The 14,033-nt window shown below is 44.1% G+C and overlaps 19 non-coding genes across 19 annotated transcripts; all 19 read left to right on the top strand.

Moving 5' to 3' along the window:
• The first annotated feature begins 94 nt into the window (after positions 1-94).
• Positions 95-176, top strand: TRNAS-UGA (transfer RNA serine (anticodon UGA)). Its single transcript has one exon. It is a non-coding gene; the product is annotated as a tRNA-Ser (tRNA).
• A 544-nt stretch (positions 177-720) lies between these two features.
• TRNAS-CGA (transfer RNA serine (anticodon CGA)) lies at positions 721-802 on the top strand. Its single transcript has one exon. It is a non-coding gene; the product is annotated as a tRNA-Ser (tRNA).
• Positions 803-1,968: 1,166 nt separating this feature from the next.
• On the top strand, positions 1,969-2,050 carry TRNAS-CGA (transfer RNA serine (anticodon CGA)). Its single transcript has one exon. It is a non-coding gene; the product is annotated as a tRNA-Ser (tRNA).
• A 540-nt stretch (positions 2,051-2,590) lies between these two features.
• On the top strand, positions 2,591-2,672 carry TRNAS-UGA (transfer RNA serine (anticodon UGA)). The gene has a single exon. It is a non-coding gene; the product is annotated as a tRNA-Ser (tRNA).
• A 544-nt stretch (positions 2,673-3,216) lies between these two features.
• On the top strand, positions 3,217-3,298 carry TRNAS-CGA (transfer RNA serine (anticodon CGA)). Its single transcript has one exon. It is a non-coding gene; the product is annotated as a tRNA-Ser (tRNA).
• A 542-nt stretch (positions 3,299-3,840) lies between these two features.
• On the top strand, positions 3,841-3,922 carry TRNAS-UGA (transfer RNA serine (anticodon UGA)). The gene has a single exon. It is a non-coding gene; the product is annotated as a tRNA-Ser (tRNA).
• Positions 3,923-4,466: 544 nt separating this feature from the next.
• Positions 4,467-4,548, top strand: TRNAS-UGA (transfer RNA serine (anticodon UGA)). Its single transcript has one exon. It is a non-coding gene; the product is annotated as a tRNA-Ser (tRNA).
• A 540-nt stretch (positions 4,549-5,088) lies between these two features.
• TRNAS-CGA (transfer RNA serine (anticodon CGA)) lies at positions 5,089-5,170 on the top strand. The gene has a single exon. It is a non-coding gene; the product is annotated as a tRNA-Ser (tRNA).
• Positions 5,171-5,712: 542 nt separating this feature from the next.
• On the top strand, positions 5,713-5,794 carry TRNAL-CAA (transfer RNA leucine (anticodon CAA)). The gene has a single exon. It is a non-coding gene; the product is annotated as a tRNA-Leu (tRNA).
• Positions 5,795-6,330: 536 nt separating this feature from the next.
• Positions 6,331-6,412, top strand: TRNAS-AGA (transfer RNA serine (anticodon AGA)). Its single transcript has one exon. It is a non-coding gene; the product is annotated as a tRNA-Ser (tRNA).
• Positions 6,413-7,578: 1,166 nt separating this feature from the next.
• TRNAA-UGC (transfer RNA alanine (anticodon UGC)) lies at positions 7,579-7,660 on the top strand. The gene has a single exon. It is a non-coding gene; the product is annotated as a tRNA-Ala (tRNA).
• A 540-nt stretch (positions 7,661-8,200) lies between these two features.
• TRNAL-CAA (transfer RNA leucine (anticodon CAA)) lies at positions 8,201-8,282 on the top strand. Its single transcript has one exon. It is a non-coding gene; the product is annotated as a tRNA-Leu (tRNA).
• A 541-nt stretch (positions 8,283-8,823) lies between these two features.
• TRNAS-UGA (transfer RNA serine (anticodon UGA)) lies at positions 8,824-8,905 on the top strand. Its single transcript has one exon. It is a non-coding gene; the product is annotated as a tRNA-Ser (tRNA).
• A 528-nt stretch (positions 8,906-9,433) lies between these two features.
• Positions 9,434-9,514, top strand: TRNAS-CGA (transfer RNA serine (anticodon CGA)). The gene has a single exon. It is a non-coding gene; the product is annotated as a tRNA-Ser (tRNA).
• A 540-nt stretch (positions 9,515-10,054) lies between these two features.
• On the top strand, positions 10,055-10,136 carry TRNAS-UGA (transfer RNA serine (anticodon UGA)). The gene has a single exon. It is a non-coding gene; the product is annotated as a tRNA-Ser (tRNA).
• A 1,152-nt stretch (positions 10,137-11,288) lies between these two features.
• TRNAS-CGA (transfer RNA serine (anticodon CGA)) lies at positions 11,289-11,370 on the top strand. The gene has a single exon. It is a non-coding gene; the product is annotated as a tRNA-Ser (tRNA).
• Positions 11,371-11,912: 542 nt separating this feature from the next.
• On the top strand, positions 11,913-11,994 carry TRNAL-CAA (transfer RNA leucine (anticodon CAA)). The gene has a single exon. It is a non-coding gene; the product is annotated as a tRNA-Leu (tRNA).
• Positions 11,995-12,530: 536 nt separating this feature from the next.
• Positions 12,531-12,612, top strand: TRNAS-AGA (transfer RNA serine (anticodon AGA)). The gene has a single exon. It is a non-coding gene; the product is annotated as a tRNA-Ser (tRNA).
• Positions 12,613-13,779: 1,167 nt separating this feature from the next.
• On the top strand, positions 13,780-13,861 carry TRNAA-UGC (transfer RNA alanine (anticodon UGC)). The gene has a single exon. It is a non-coding gene; the product is annotated as a tRNA-Ala (tRNA).
• Positions 13,862-14,033: the final 172 nt, after the last annotated feature.

The following is a 14,033-nucleotide window of genomic DNA, read 5'->3' on the forward strand; positions in this document are numbered from 1 at the left end:
TGCCCCGTCCTTCCGTTACTTTATTTTTTAGGTCTCAGCCTGATGTGAGCAGCGCATGGCTTGTATACGACAACAGTGACGTCATACTCATGCGGTTGCGATGGCCGAGTGGTTAAGGCGTTGGACTTGAAATCCAATGTGGTTTCCCCGCGTAGGTTCGAATCCTGCTTGTAGCGTCATGAGCTTTTGCATGAACACCATTTAGTTTAGTTAAGTAAATGTTCACTTCTCGTTATGCAATCCTCATCAAGTCACAGAGTTTAACTGCAAAAACTCAAACTAGATGTAAACATTGAGACAATTTCTACACCCAGGAAGTGTTTCAGAGAGCAGGTGGCTAGGAAGGGGTTGTAGTCTGGACCTGTCCTGCCTGATCTAGACAAGTCAGCAAAAGAGTAAGTTTTTTTTTATGAAGCGTGTCTTGTTTAGGCTTTTGGACTTTTTCTGAGTACACTTAAGGGCCCGTTGCAACGCCGTAACAGAGGGAAAAGAGGGTAGAAATGCACAGTGAATGATTACCGCTCATCTGTGCCCTGTCACTCACTTTGAGTGATACGTGTGGCTATTTTTATTAATTGTATGAAAGCATGTGAAATAAGTGAGGGCAACAGAGCACTGCTGGTTCCTGCCCCGTCCTTTTGTTACTTTATTTTTTAGGTCTCGGCCTGACGTGAGCAGCGCATGGCTCATATACGACAACAGTGACATCATACTCATGGAGCTGCGATGGCCGAGTGGTTAAGGCGTTGGACTCGAAATTCAATGGGGTTTCCCTGCGCAGGTTGGCTTTCTGCTTGCAGCATCGGGCGATTTTGCATGAACACCATTTGGTTTGATAAGGAAATGCTCACTTCTCGTTACACAATCCTCATCAAGTAACAGAGTTAAACAGCAAAAACTCAAACTAAATGTAAACATTAAGACAATTTCAACACTCAGGAAGTGTTTTAGAGAGCAGGTGGTTCGGAAGGGTTCGTAGTCTGGACCTGTCCTGCCTGATCTTGACGAGTCACGAAAAGAGTAATTATTTTTATGTAGAGTGTCTTGTTTAGGCTTTTGGACTCTTTCTGAGTACTCTTAAGTGCCCATTCCCAGCGCCGTAATATAGGGAAAAGAGGGTAGGAATGTGCAGTGATTGATTACTGCTCATCTGTGCCCTGTCACTCACTTTGAGTGATGCGTGTTGCTATTTTTATTAATTGTATCAAAGCATGCGAAATGAGTGAGGGCAACAGGGCACTGCTGGTACCTGCCCCGTCCTTCCGTTACTTTAGTTTTTTAGGTCTCGGCCTAACATGAGCAGCGAATGGCTCGTATACGACAACAGTGACATCATACCCATGGAGCTGCGATGGCCACGTGGTTAAGGCGTTGGACTCGAAATCCAATGGGGTTTCCCTGCACAGGTGTGAATCCTGCTTGAAACGTCGTGTGATTTTGCATGAACACCATTTGGTTTAGTTAAGGAAATGTTCACTTCTCGTTACGCAATCCTCATCAAGTCACAGAGTTAAACAGCAAAAACTCAAACTAGATGTAAACATTAAGACAATTTCCACACCCAGGAAGTATTTTCGAGAGCAGGTGGTTCGAATGGTTCGTAGTCTGGATCTGTCCTGCTTGATCTTGACGAGTCACGAAAAGAGTCACTTTTTTATGTAGAGTGTCTTGTTTAGGCTTTTGGACCCTTTCTGAGTACACTTAAGGGCCCGGTCCCAGCGCCGTAATATAGGGAAAAGAGGGTAGAAATGCGCAGTGATTGATTACTGCTTATCTGTGCCCTGTCACTCACTTTGAGTGATACGTGTTGCTATTTTTATTAATTGTATGAAAGCAAGCGAAATAAGTGAGGGCAACAGAGCACTGCTGGTACCTGCCCCTTCCTTTCGTTACTTTATTTTTTAGGTCTCGGTCTGACGTGAGCAGCGAATGGCTCATATACGACAACACTGACATCATACTCATGGAGCTGCGATGGCCGAGTGGTTAAGGCGTTGGACTCGAAATACAATGGGGTTTCCCTGCACAGGTTCGCATCCTGCTTGCAGCATCGGGCGATTTTGCATGAACACCATTTGGTTTGTTAAGGAAATGTTCACTTCTCGTTACGCAATCCTCATCAAGTCACAGAATTAAACAGCAAAAACTCAAACTAAATGTAAACATTACGACAATTTCAACACTCCGGAAGTGTTTTAGAGAGCAGGTGGTTTAAAGGGTTCGTAGTCTGGACCTGTCCTGCTTGATCTTGACGAGTCACGAAAAGAGTCATTTTTTTTATGTAGAGTGTCTTGTTTAGGCTTTTGGACTCTTTCTGAGTACACTTAAGGGCCCATTCCAGAGCCGTAATATAGGGAAAAGAGGGCAGAAATGTGCAGTGATTGATTACTGCTCATCTGTGCCCTGTCACTCACTTTGAGTGATGCGTGTTGCTATTTTTATTGATTGTATGAAAGCACGCGAAATGAGTGAGGGAGACAGGGGACTGCTGGTACGTGCCCTGTCCTTCCGTTACTTTAATTTGTAGGTCTCGGCCTGATGTGAGCAGCGCATGGCTCGTATACGACAACAGTGACATCATACTCACGCAGCTGCGATGGCCGAGTGGTTAAGGCGTTGGACTTGAAATCCAATGGGGTTTCCCCGCGTAGGTTCGAATCCTGCTTGCATCTTCATGAGATTTTGCATGAACACCATTTGGTTTAGTTAAGTAAATGTTCACTTCTCGTTATGCAATCCTCATCAAGTCACAGAGTTAAACGGCAAAAACTCAAACTAGATGTAAACTTTGAGACAGTTTCTACACCCAGGAAGTGTTTTAGAGAGCAGGTGGCTAGGAAGGGTTTGTAGTCTGGACCTGTCCTGCCTGATCTAGACAATTCAGGAAAAGAGTAATTTTTTTTTATGAAGCGTGTCTTGTTTAATCTTTTGGACTTTTTCTGAGTACACTTAAGGGCCCGTTGCCACCGCCGTAATAGAGGGAAAAGAGGGTAGAAATGCACAGTGAATGATTACCGCTCATCTGTGCCCTGTCACTCGCTTTGAGTGATACGTGTTGCTAATTTTATTAATTGTATGAAAGCATGTGAAATAAGTGAGGGCAACAGGGCACTGCTGGTTCCTGCCCCGTCCTTATGTTACTTTATTTTTTAGGTCTTGGCCTGACGTGAGCAGCACATGGCTCATATACGACAACAGTGACATCATTCTCATGGAGCTGTGATGGCTGAGTGGTTAAGGCGTTGGAATCGAAATCCAATGGGGTTTCCCTGCGCATGTTTGAATCCTGCTTGCAGCGACGTATGATTTTGCATGAACACCATTTGGTTTGTTAAGGAAATTTTCACTTCTCGTTAGTCAATCCTCATCAAGTCACAGAGTTAAACAGCAAAAATTCAAACTAAATATAAACATTAAGACAATTTCAACACTCAGGAAGTGTTTAAGAGAGCAGGTGGTTTGGAAGGGTTCGTAGTCTGGACCTGTCCTGCCTGATCTTGACGAGTCACAAAAAGAGTAATTTTTTTATGTAGCGTGTCTTGTTTAGGCAATTGGACTCTTTCTGAGTACTCTTAAGTGCCCGTTCCCAGCGCCGTAATATAGGGAAAAGAGGGTAGGAATGTGCAGTGATTGATTACTGCTCATCTGTGCCCTGTCACTCACTTTGAGTGATGCGTGTTGCTATTTTTTATTAATTGTATCAAAGCATGCGAAATAAGTGAGGGCAACAGGGCACTGCTGGTACGTGCCCCGTCCTTCCGTTACTTTAATTTTTAGGTCTCGGCCTGATGTGAGCAGCGCATGGCTCGAATACGACAACAGTGACATCATACTCACGCAGCTGCGATGGCCGAGTGGTTAAGGCGTTGGACTTGAAATCCAATGGGGTTTCCCCGCGTAGGTTCGAATCCTGCTTGCAGCGTCATGAAGTTTTGCATGAACACCATTTGGTTTAGTTAAGTAAATGTTCACTTCTCGTTATGCAATCCTCATCAAGTCACAGAGTTAAACGGCAAAAACTCAAACTAGATGTAAACTTTGAGACAATTTCTACACCCAGGAAGTGTTTTAGAGAGCAGGTGGCTAGGAAGGGTTTGTAGTCTGGACCTGTCCTGCCTGATCTAGACAATTCAGGAAAAGAGTAATTTTTTTTTATGAAGCGTGTCTTATTTAGGCTTTTGGACTTTTTCTGAGTACACTTAAGGGCCCGTTGCCACCGCCGTAATAGAGGGAAAAGAGGGTAGAAATGCACAGTGAATGATTACCGCTCATCTGTGCCCTGTCACTCACTTTGAGTGATACGTGTTGCTATTTTTATTAATTGTATGAAAGCATGTGAAATAAGTGAGGGCAACAGGGCACTGCTGGTTCCTGCCCCGTCCTTTTGTTACTTTATTTTTTAGGTCTCGGCCTGACGTGAGCAGCGCATGGCTCATATACGACAACAGTGACATCATACTCATGGAGCTGCGATGGCCGAGTGGTTAAGGCGTTGGACTTGAAATTTAATGGGGTTTCCCTGCGCAGGTTCGCATCCTGCTTGCAGCATCGGGCGATTTAGCATGAACACCATTTGGTTCGTTAAGGAAATGTTCACTTCTCGTTACGCAATCCTCATCAAGTCACAGAATTAAACAGCAAAAACTCAAACTAAATGTAAACATTAAGACAATTTCAACACTCCGGAAGTGTTTTAGAGAGCAGGTGGTTCGAAGGGTTCGTAGTCTGGACCTGTCCTGTTTGATCTTGACGAGTCACGAAAAGAGTCATTTTTTTATGTAGAGTGTCTTGTTTAGGCTTTTGGACTCTTTATGAGTACACTTAAGGGCAAGGTCCCAGCGCTGTAATATAGGGAAAAGAGGGTAGAAATGCGCAGTGATTGATTACTGCTCATCTGTGCCCTGTCACTCACTTTGAGTGATACGTGTTGCTATTTGTATTAATTGTATGAAAGCAAGCAAAATAAGTGAGGGCAACAGAGCACTGCTGGTACCTGCCGCTTCCTTCGGTTACTTTATTTTTTAGGTCTCGGTCTGACGTGAGCAGCGAATGGCTCATATACGACAACAGTGACATCATACTCATGGAGCTGCGATGGCCGAGTGGTTAAGGCGTTGGACTCGAAATCCAATGGGGTTTCCCTGCGCAGGTTCGAATCCTGCTTGCAGCGACGTACGATTTTGCATGAACACCATTTGGTTTGTTAAGGAAATTTTCACTTCTCGTTAGTCAATCCTCATCAAGTCACAGAGTTAAACAGCAATAATTCAAACTAAATGTAAACATTAAGACAATTTCAACACTCAGGAAGTGTTTAAGAGAGCAGGTGGTTTGGAAGGGTTCGTAGTCTGGACCTGTCCTGCCTGATCTTGACGAGTCACAAAAAGAGTAATTTTTTTATGTAGCGTGTCTTGTTTAGGCATTTGGACTCTTTCTGAGTACTCTTAAGTGCCCATTCCCAGCGCCGTAATATAGGGAAAAGAGGGTAGGAATGTGCAGTGATTGATTACTGCTCATCTGTGCCCTGTCACTCACTTTGAGTGATGCGTGTTGCTATTTTTATTAATTGTATCAAAGCATGCGAAATAAGTGAGGGCAACAGGGCACTGCTGGTACCTGCCCCGTCCTTCTGTTACTTTAGTTTTTTAGGTCTCGGTCTGACGTGAGCAGCGCATGGCTCATATACGACAACAGTGACATTATACTTGTGGAGCTGCGATGGGCGAGTGGTTAAGGCGTTGGACTCAAAATCCAATGGGGTTTCCCTGCGCAGGTTCGAATCCTGCTTGCAGCGACCCGTGATTTTGCATGAACACCATTTGGTTTGTTAAGGAAATGTTCACTTCTCGTTAGTCAATCCTCATCAAGTCACAGAGTTAAACAGCAATAATTCAAACTAAATGTAAACATTAAGACAATTTCAACACTCAGGAAGTGTTTTAGAGAGCAGGTGGTTCAGAAGGGTTCGTAGTCTGGACCTGTCCTGCCTGATCTTGACGAGTCACATAAAGAGTAATTTTTTCATGTAGCGTGTCTTGTTTAGGCTTTTGGACTCTTTCTGAGTACTCTTAAGGGCCCATTCCCAGCGCCGTAATATAGGGAAAAGAGGGTAGAAATGTGCAGTGATTGATTACCGCTCATCTCTGCCACTCACTTTGAGTGATGCGTGTTGCTATTTTTATTAATTGTATGAAAGCATGCGAAATAAGTGAGGGAGACAGGGCACTGCTGGTACATGCCCCGTCTTTCCGTTATTTTAATTTTTAGGTCTCGGCCTGACATGAGCAGCGCATGGCTCGTATACGACAACAGTGACATCATACACATGCAGCTGCGATGGCCGAGTGGGTAAGGTGTTGGACTAGAAATCCAATGGGGTTTCACCGCGTTGGTTCGAATCCTGCTTGCAGTGTCATGAGATTTTGCATTAGCACCATTTGGTTTAGTTAAGTAAATGTTCACTTCTCGTTATGCAGTCCTCTTCAAGTGACAGAGTTAAACGGCAAAAACTCAAACTAGATGTAAACATTAAGACAATTTCAACACTCAGGAAGTGTTTTAGAGAGCAGGTGGTTCAGAAGGGTTCGTAGTCTGGACCTGTCCTGCCTGATCTTGACGAGTCACATAAAGAGTAATTTTTTCATGTAGCGTGTCTTGTTTAGGCTTTTGGACTCTTTCTGAGTACTCTTAAGGGCCCATTCCCAGCGCCGTAATATAGGGAAAAGAGGGTAGAAATGTGCAGTGATTGATTACCGCTCATCTGTGCCCTGTCACTCACTTTGAGTGATGCGTGTTGCTATTTTTATTAATTGTATGAAAGCATGCGAAATAAGTGAGGGAGACAGGGCACTGCTGGTACATGCCCCGTCCTTCCGTTACTTTAATTTTTAGGTCTCGGCCTGACATGAGCAGCGGATGGCTCGTATACGACAACAGTGACATCAAACACATGCAGCTGCGATGGCCGTGTGGGTAAGGTGTTGGACTAGAAATCCAATGGGGTTTCACCACGTTGGTTCGAATCCTGCTTGCAGTGTCATGAGATTTTGCATTAGCACCATTTGGTTTAGTTAAGTAAATGTTCACTTCTCGTTATGCAGTCCTCTTCAAGTCACAGAGTTAAACGGCAAAAACTCAAACTAGATGTAAACATTGAGACAATTTCTACACCCAGGAAGTGTTTTACAGAGCAGGTGGCTCGGAAGGGTTCGTAGTCTGGACCTTTTTGCCTGATCTAGACAAATCACGAAAAGAGTAATATTTTTTCATGAAGCGTGTATAGTTAGGCTTTTGGACTTTTTCTGAGTACACTTAAGGGCCCGTTGCCACCGCCGTAATAGAGGGAAAAGAAGGTATAAATGCACAGTGAATGATTACCGCTCATCTGTGCCCTGTCACTCACTTTGAGTGATACGTGTTGCTATTTTTATTAATTGTATGAAAGCATGTGAAATAAGTGAGGGCAACAGGGCACTGCTGGTTCCTGCCCCGTCCTTTTGTTACTTTATTTTTTAGGTCTCGGCCTGACGTGAGCAGCGCATGGCTCATATACGACAACAGTGACGTCATACTCATGGAGCTGCGATGGCCGAATGGTTAAGGCGTTGGACTTGCAATTCAATGGGGTTTCCCTGCGCAGGTTCGCATCCTGCTTGCAGCATCGGGCGATTTTGCATGAACACCATTTGGTTCGTTAAGGAAATGTTCACTTCTCGTTACGCAATCCTCATCAAGTCACAGAATTAAACAGCAAAAACTCAAACTAAATGAAAACATTAAGACAATTTCAACACTCCGGAAGTGTTTTAGAGAGCAGGTGGTTTAAAGGGTTCGTAGTCTGGACCTGTCCTGCTTGATCTTGATGAGTCACGAAAAGAGTCATTTTTTTATGTAGAGTGTCTTGTTTAGGCTTTTGGACTCTTTCTGAGTACACTTAAGGGCCCGGTCCCAGCGCTGTAATATAGGGAAAAGAGGGTAGAAATGCGCAGTGATTGATTACTGCTCATCTGTGCCCTGTCACTCACTTTGAGTGATACGTGTTGCTATTTTTATTAATTGTATGAAAGCAAGCGAAATAAGTGAGGGCAACAGAGCACTGCTGGTACCTGCCCCTTCCTTTGGTTACTTTATTTTTTAGGTCTCGGTCTGACGTGAGCAGCGAATGGCTCATATACGACAACAGAGACATCATACTCATGGAGCTGCGATGGCCGAGTGGTTAAGACGTTGGACTCAAAATACAATGGTGTTTCCCTGCGCAGGTTCGAATCCTGCTTGCAGCGACGTACGATTTTGCATGAACACCATTTGGCTTGTTAAGGAAATTTTCACTTCTCGTTAGTCAATCCTCATCAAGTCACAGAGTTAAACAGCAATAATTCAAACTAAATGTAAACATTAAGACAATTTCAACACTCAGGAAGTGTTTTAGAGAGCAGGTGGTTCAGAAGGGTTCGTAGTCTGGACCTGTCCTGCCTGATCTTGACGAGTCACAAAAAGAGTCATTTTTTCATGTAGCGTGTCTTGTTTAGGCTTTTGAACTCTTTCTGAGTACTCTTAAGGGCCCATTCCCAGCGCCGTAATATAGGGAAAAGAGGGTAGAAATGTGCAGTGATTGATTACCGCTCATCTGTGCCCTGTCACTCACTTTGAGTGATGCGTGTTGCTATTTTTATTAATTGTATCAAAGCATGCGAAATAAGTGAGGACAACAGGGCACTGCTGGTACCTGCCCCGTCCTTCCGTTGCTTTATTTTTTAGGTCTCGGTCTGACTTGAGCAGCGCATGGCTCGTATACGACAACAGTGACATCATTTTCATGGACCTGCGACGGCCGAGTGGTTAAGGCGTTGGACCTGAAATCCAATGTGGTTTCCCTGCGCAGGTTCGAATCCTGCTTGCAGCATCGTGAGATTTTGCATGAATGCCATTTGGTTTAGTTAAGTAAATGTTCACTTCTTGTTATGCAATCCTCATCAAGTCACGGAGTTAAACGGCAAAAACAAAAACTAGATGTAAATATTGAGACAATTTCCTCACCCAGGAAGTGTTTTAGAGAGCAGGTGGCTCGGAAGGGTTCGTAGTCTGGACCTGTCCTGCTTGATCTTGACGAGTCACGAAAAGAGTCATTTTTTTTATGTAGAGTGTCTTGTTTAGGCTTTTGGACTCTTTCTGAGTACACTTAAGGGCCCAATCCCAGCGCCGTAATACAGGGAAAAGAGGGCAGAAATGTGCAGTGATTGATTACTGCTCATCTGTGCCCTTTCACTCACTTTGAGTGATGCGTGTTGCTATTTTTATTAATTGTTGGAAAGCAAGCGAAATAAGTGAGGGCAACAGAGCACTGCTGGTACCTGCCCCTTCGTTCGGTTACTTTATTTTTTAGGTCTCGGTCTGACGTGAGCAGCGAATGGCTTGTATACGACAACATGGAGCTGCAATGGCCGAGTGGTTAAGGCGTTGGACTCGAAATCAATGGGGTTTCCCTGCGCAGGTCCGAATCCTGCTTGCAGCCTCGTGCGATTTTGCATGAACACCTTTTGGTTTGATAAGGAAATGTTCACTTCTCGTTACGCAATCCTCATCAAGTAACAGAGTTAAACAGCAAAAACTCAAACTAAATGTAAACATTAAGACAATTTCAACACTCAGGAAGTGTTTTAGAGAGCAGGTGGCTCGGAAGGGTTCGTAGTCTGGACCTTTCCTGCCTGATCTTGATGAGTCACGAAAAGAGTAATTTTTTTATGTAGCGTGTCTTGTTTAGGCTTTTGGACTCTTTCTGAGTACACTTAAGGGCCCATTCCAGAGCCGTAATATAGGGAAAAGAGGGCGGAAATGTGCAGTGATTGATTACTGCTCATCTGTGCCCTGTCACTCACTTTGAGTGATGCGTGTTGCTATTTTTATTGATTGTATGAAAGCATGCGAAATAGGTGAGGGAGACAGGGCACTGCTGGTACGTGCCCTGTCCTTCCGTTACTTTAATTTGTAGGTCTCGGCCTGATGTGAGCAGCGCATGGCTCGTATACGACAACAGTGACATCTTGCTCACGCAGCTGCGATGGCCGAGTGGTTAAGGCGTTGGACTTGAAATCCAATGGGGTTTCCCCGTGTAGGTTTGAATCCTGCTTGCAGCGTCATGAAATTTTGCATGAACACCATTTGGTTTAGTTAAGTAAATGTTCACTTCTCGTTATGCAATCCTCATCAAGTCACAGAGTTAAACGGCAAAAACTCAAACTAGATGTAAACTTTGAGACAATTTCTACACCCAGGAAGTGTTTTAGAGAGCAGGTGGCTAGGAAGGGTTTGTAGTCTGGACCTGTCCTGCCTGATCTAGACAATTCAGGAAAAGAGTAATTTTTTTTTATGTAGCGTGTCTTGTTTAGGCTTTTGGACTTTTTCTGAGTACACTTAAGGGCCCGTTGCCACCGCCGTAATAGAGGGAAAAGAGGGTAGAAATGCACAGTGAATGATTACCGCTCATCTGTGCCCTGTCACTCACTTTGAGTGATACGTGTTGCTATTTTTATTAATTGTATGAAAGCATGTGAAATAAGTGAGGGCAACAGGGCACTGCTGGTTCCTGCCCCGTCCTTCCGTTACTTTAATTTTTAGGTCTCGGCCTGATGTGAGCAGCGCATGGCTCGTATACGACAACAGTGACATCATACTCATGGAGCTGCGATGGCCGAGTGGTTAAGGCGTTGGACTCAAAATTCAATGGGGTTTCCCTGCGCAGGTTCGCATCGGGTGATTTTGCATGAACACCATTTGGTTCGTTAAGGAAATGTTCACTTCTCGTTACGCAATCCTCATCAAGTCACAGAATTAAACAGCAAAAACTCAAACTAAATGTAAACATTAAGACAATTTCAACACTCCGGAAGTGTTTTAGAGAGCAGGTGGTTCGAAGGGTTCGTAGTCTGGACCTGTCCTGTTTGATCTTGACGAGTCACGAAAAGAGTCATTTTTTTATGTAGAGTGTCTTGTTTAGGCTTTTGGACTCTTTATGAGTACACTTAAGGGCCCGGTCCCAGCGCTGTAATATAGGGAAAAGAGGGTAGAAATGCGCAGTGATTGATTACTGCTCATCTGTGCCCTGTCACTCACTTTGAGTGATACGTGTTGCTATTTTTATTAATTGTATGAAAGCAAGCGAAATAAGTGAGGGCAACAGAGCACTGCTGGTACCTGCCGCTTCCTTCGGTTACTTTATTTTTTAGGTCTCGGTCTGACGTGAGCAGCGAATGGCTCATATACGACAACAGTGACATCATACTCATGGAGCTGCGATGGCCGAGTGGTTAAGGCGTTGGACTCGAAATCCAATGGGGTTTCCCTGCGCAGGTTCGAATCCTGCTTGCAGCGACGTACGATTTTGCATGAACACCATTTGGTTTGTTAAGGAAATTTTCACTTCTCGTTAGTCAATCCTCATCAAGTCACAGAGTTAAACAGCAATAATTCAAACTAAATGTAAACATTAAGACAATTTCAACACTCAGGAAGTGTTTAAGAGAGCAGGTGGTTTGGAAGGGTTCGTAGTCTGGACCTGTCCTGCCTGATCTTGACGAGTCACAAAAAGAGTAATTTTTTTATGTAGCGTGTCTTGTTTAGGCATTTGGACTCTTTCTGAGTACTCTTAAGTGCCCATTCCCAGCGCCGTAATATAGGGAAAAGAGGGTAGGAATGTGCAGTGATTGATTACTGCTCATCTGTGCCCTGTCACTCACTTTGAGTGATGCGTGTTGCTATTTTTATTAATTGTATCAAAGCATGCGAAATAAGTGAGGGCAACAGGGCACTGCTGGTACCTGCCCCGTCCTTCTGTTACTTTAGTTTTTTAGGTCTCGGTCTGACGTGAGCAGCGCATGGCTCATATACGACAACAGTGACATTATACTTGTGGAGCTGCGATGGGCGAGTGGTTAAGGCGTTGGACTCAAAATCCAATGGGGTTTCCCTGCGCAGGTTCGAATCCTGCTTGCAGCGACCTGTGATTTTGCATGAACACCATTTGGTTTGTTAAGGAAATGTTCACTTCTCGTTAGTCAATCCTCATCAAGTCACATAGTTAAACAGCAATAATTCAAACTAAATGTAAACATTAAGACAATTTCAACACTCAGGAAGTGTTTTAGAGAGCAGGTGGTTCAGAAGGGTTCGTAGTCTGGACCTGTCCTGCCTGATCTTGACGAGTCACATAAAGAGTAATTTTTTCATGTAGCGTGTCTTGTTTAGGCTTTTGGACTCTTTCTGAGTACTCTTAAGGGCCCATTCCCAGCGCCGTAATATAGGGAAAAGAGGGTAGAAATGTGCAGTGATTGATTACCGCTCATCTGTGCCACTCACTTTGAGTGATGCGTGTTGCTATTTTTATTAATTGTATGAAAGCATGCGAAATAAGTGAGGGAGACAGGGCACTGCTGGTACATGCCCCGTCCTTCCGTTATTTTAATTTTTAGGTCTCGGCCTGACATGAGCAGCGCATGGCTCGTATACGACAACAGTGACATCATACACATGCAGCTGCGATGGCCGAGTGGGTAAGGTGTTGGACTAGAAATCCAATGGGGTTTCACCGCGTTGGTTCGAATCCTGCTTGCAGTGTCATGAGATTTTGCATTAGCACCATTTGGTTTAGTTAAGTAAATGTTCACTTCTCGTTATGCAGTCCTCTTCAAGTCACAGAGTTAAACGGCAAAAACTCAAACTAGATGTAAACATTAAGACAATTTCAACACTCAGGAAGTGTTTTAGAGAGCAGGTGGTTCAGAAGGGTTCGTAGTCTGGACCTGTCCTGCCTGATCTTGACGAGTCACATAAAGAGTAATTTTTTCATGTAGTGTGTCTTGTTTAGGCTTTTGGACTCTTTCTGAGTACTCTTAAGGGCCCATTCCCAGCGCCGTAATATAGGGAAAAGAGGGTAGAAATGTGCAGTGATTGATTACCGCTCATCTGTGCCCTGTCACTCACTTTGAGTGATGCGTGTTGCTATTTTTATTAATTGTATGAAAGCATGCGAAATAAGTGAGGGAGACAGGGCACTGCTGGTACATGCCCCGTCCTTCCGTTACTTTAATTTTTAGGTCTCGGCCTGACATGAGCAGCGGATGGCTCGTATACGACAACAGTGACATCAAACACATGCAGCTGCGATGGCCGTGTGGGTAAGGTGTTGGACTAGAAATCCAATGGGGTTTCACCATGTTGGTTCGAATCCTGCTTGCAGTGTCAAGAGATTTTGCATTAGCACCATTTGGTTTAGTTAAGTAAATGTTGACTTCTCGTTATGCAGTCCTCTTCAAGTCACAGAGTTAAACGGCAAAAACTCAAACTAGATGTAAACATTGAGACAATTTCTACACCCAGGAAGTGTTTTACAGAGCAGGTGGCTCGGAAGGGTTCGTAGTCTGGACCTTTTTTCCTGATCTAGACAAATCACGAAAAGAGTAATATTTTTTCATGAAGCGTGTCTTGGTTAGGCTTTTGGACTTTTTCTGAGTACACTTAAGGGCCCGTTGCCACCGCCGTAATAGAGGGAAAAGAAGGTATAAATGCACAGTGAATGATTACCGCTCATCTGTGCCCTGTCACTCACTTTGAGTGATACGTGTTGCTATTTTTATTAATTGTATGAAAGCATGTGAAATAAGTGAGGGCAACAGGGCACTGCTGGTTCCTGCCCCGTCCTTTTGTTACTTTATTTTTTAGGTCTCGGCCTGACGTGAGCAGCGCATGGCTCATATACGACAAAAGTGACGTCATACTCATGGAGCTGCGATGGCCGAATGGTTAAGGCGTTGGACTTGCAATTAAATGGGGTTTCCCTGCGCAGGTTCGCATCCTGCTTGCAGCATCGGGCGATTTTGCATGAACACCATTTGGTTCGTTAAGGAAATGTTCACTTCTCGTTACGCAATCCTCATCAAGTCACAGAATTAAACAGCAAAAACTCAAACTAAATGAAAACATTAAGACAATTTCAACACTCCGGAAGTGTTTTAGAGAGCAGGTGGTTTAAAGGGTTC

The sequence above is a fragment of the Lissotriton helveticus genome, chromosome 11 (assembly GCF_964261635.1).
Source record: "Lissotriton helveticus chromosome 11, aLisHel1.1, whole genome shotgun sequence".
NCBI classification, from domain to species: Eukaryota; Metazoa; Chordata; class Amphibia; order Caudata; family Salamandridae; genus Lissotriton; species Lissotriton helveticus.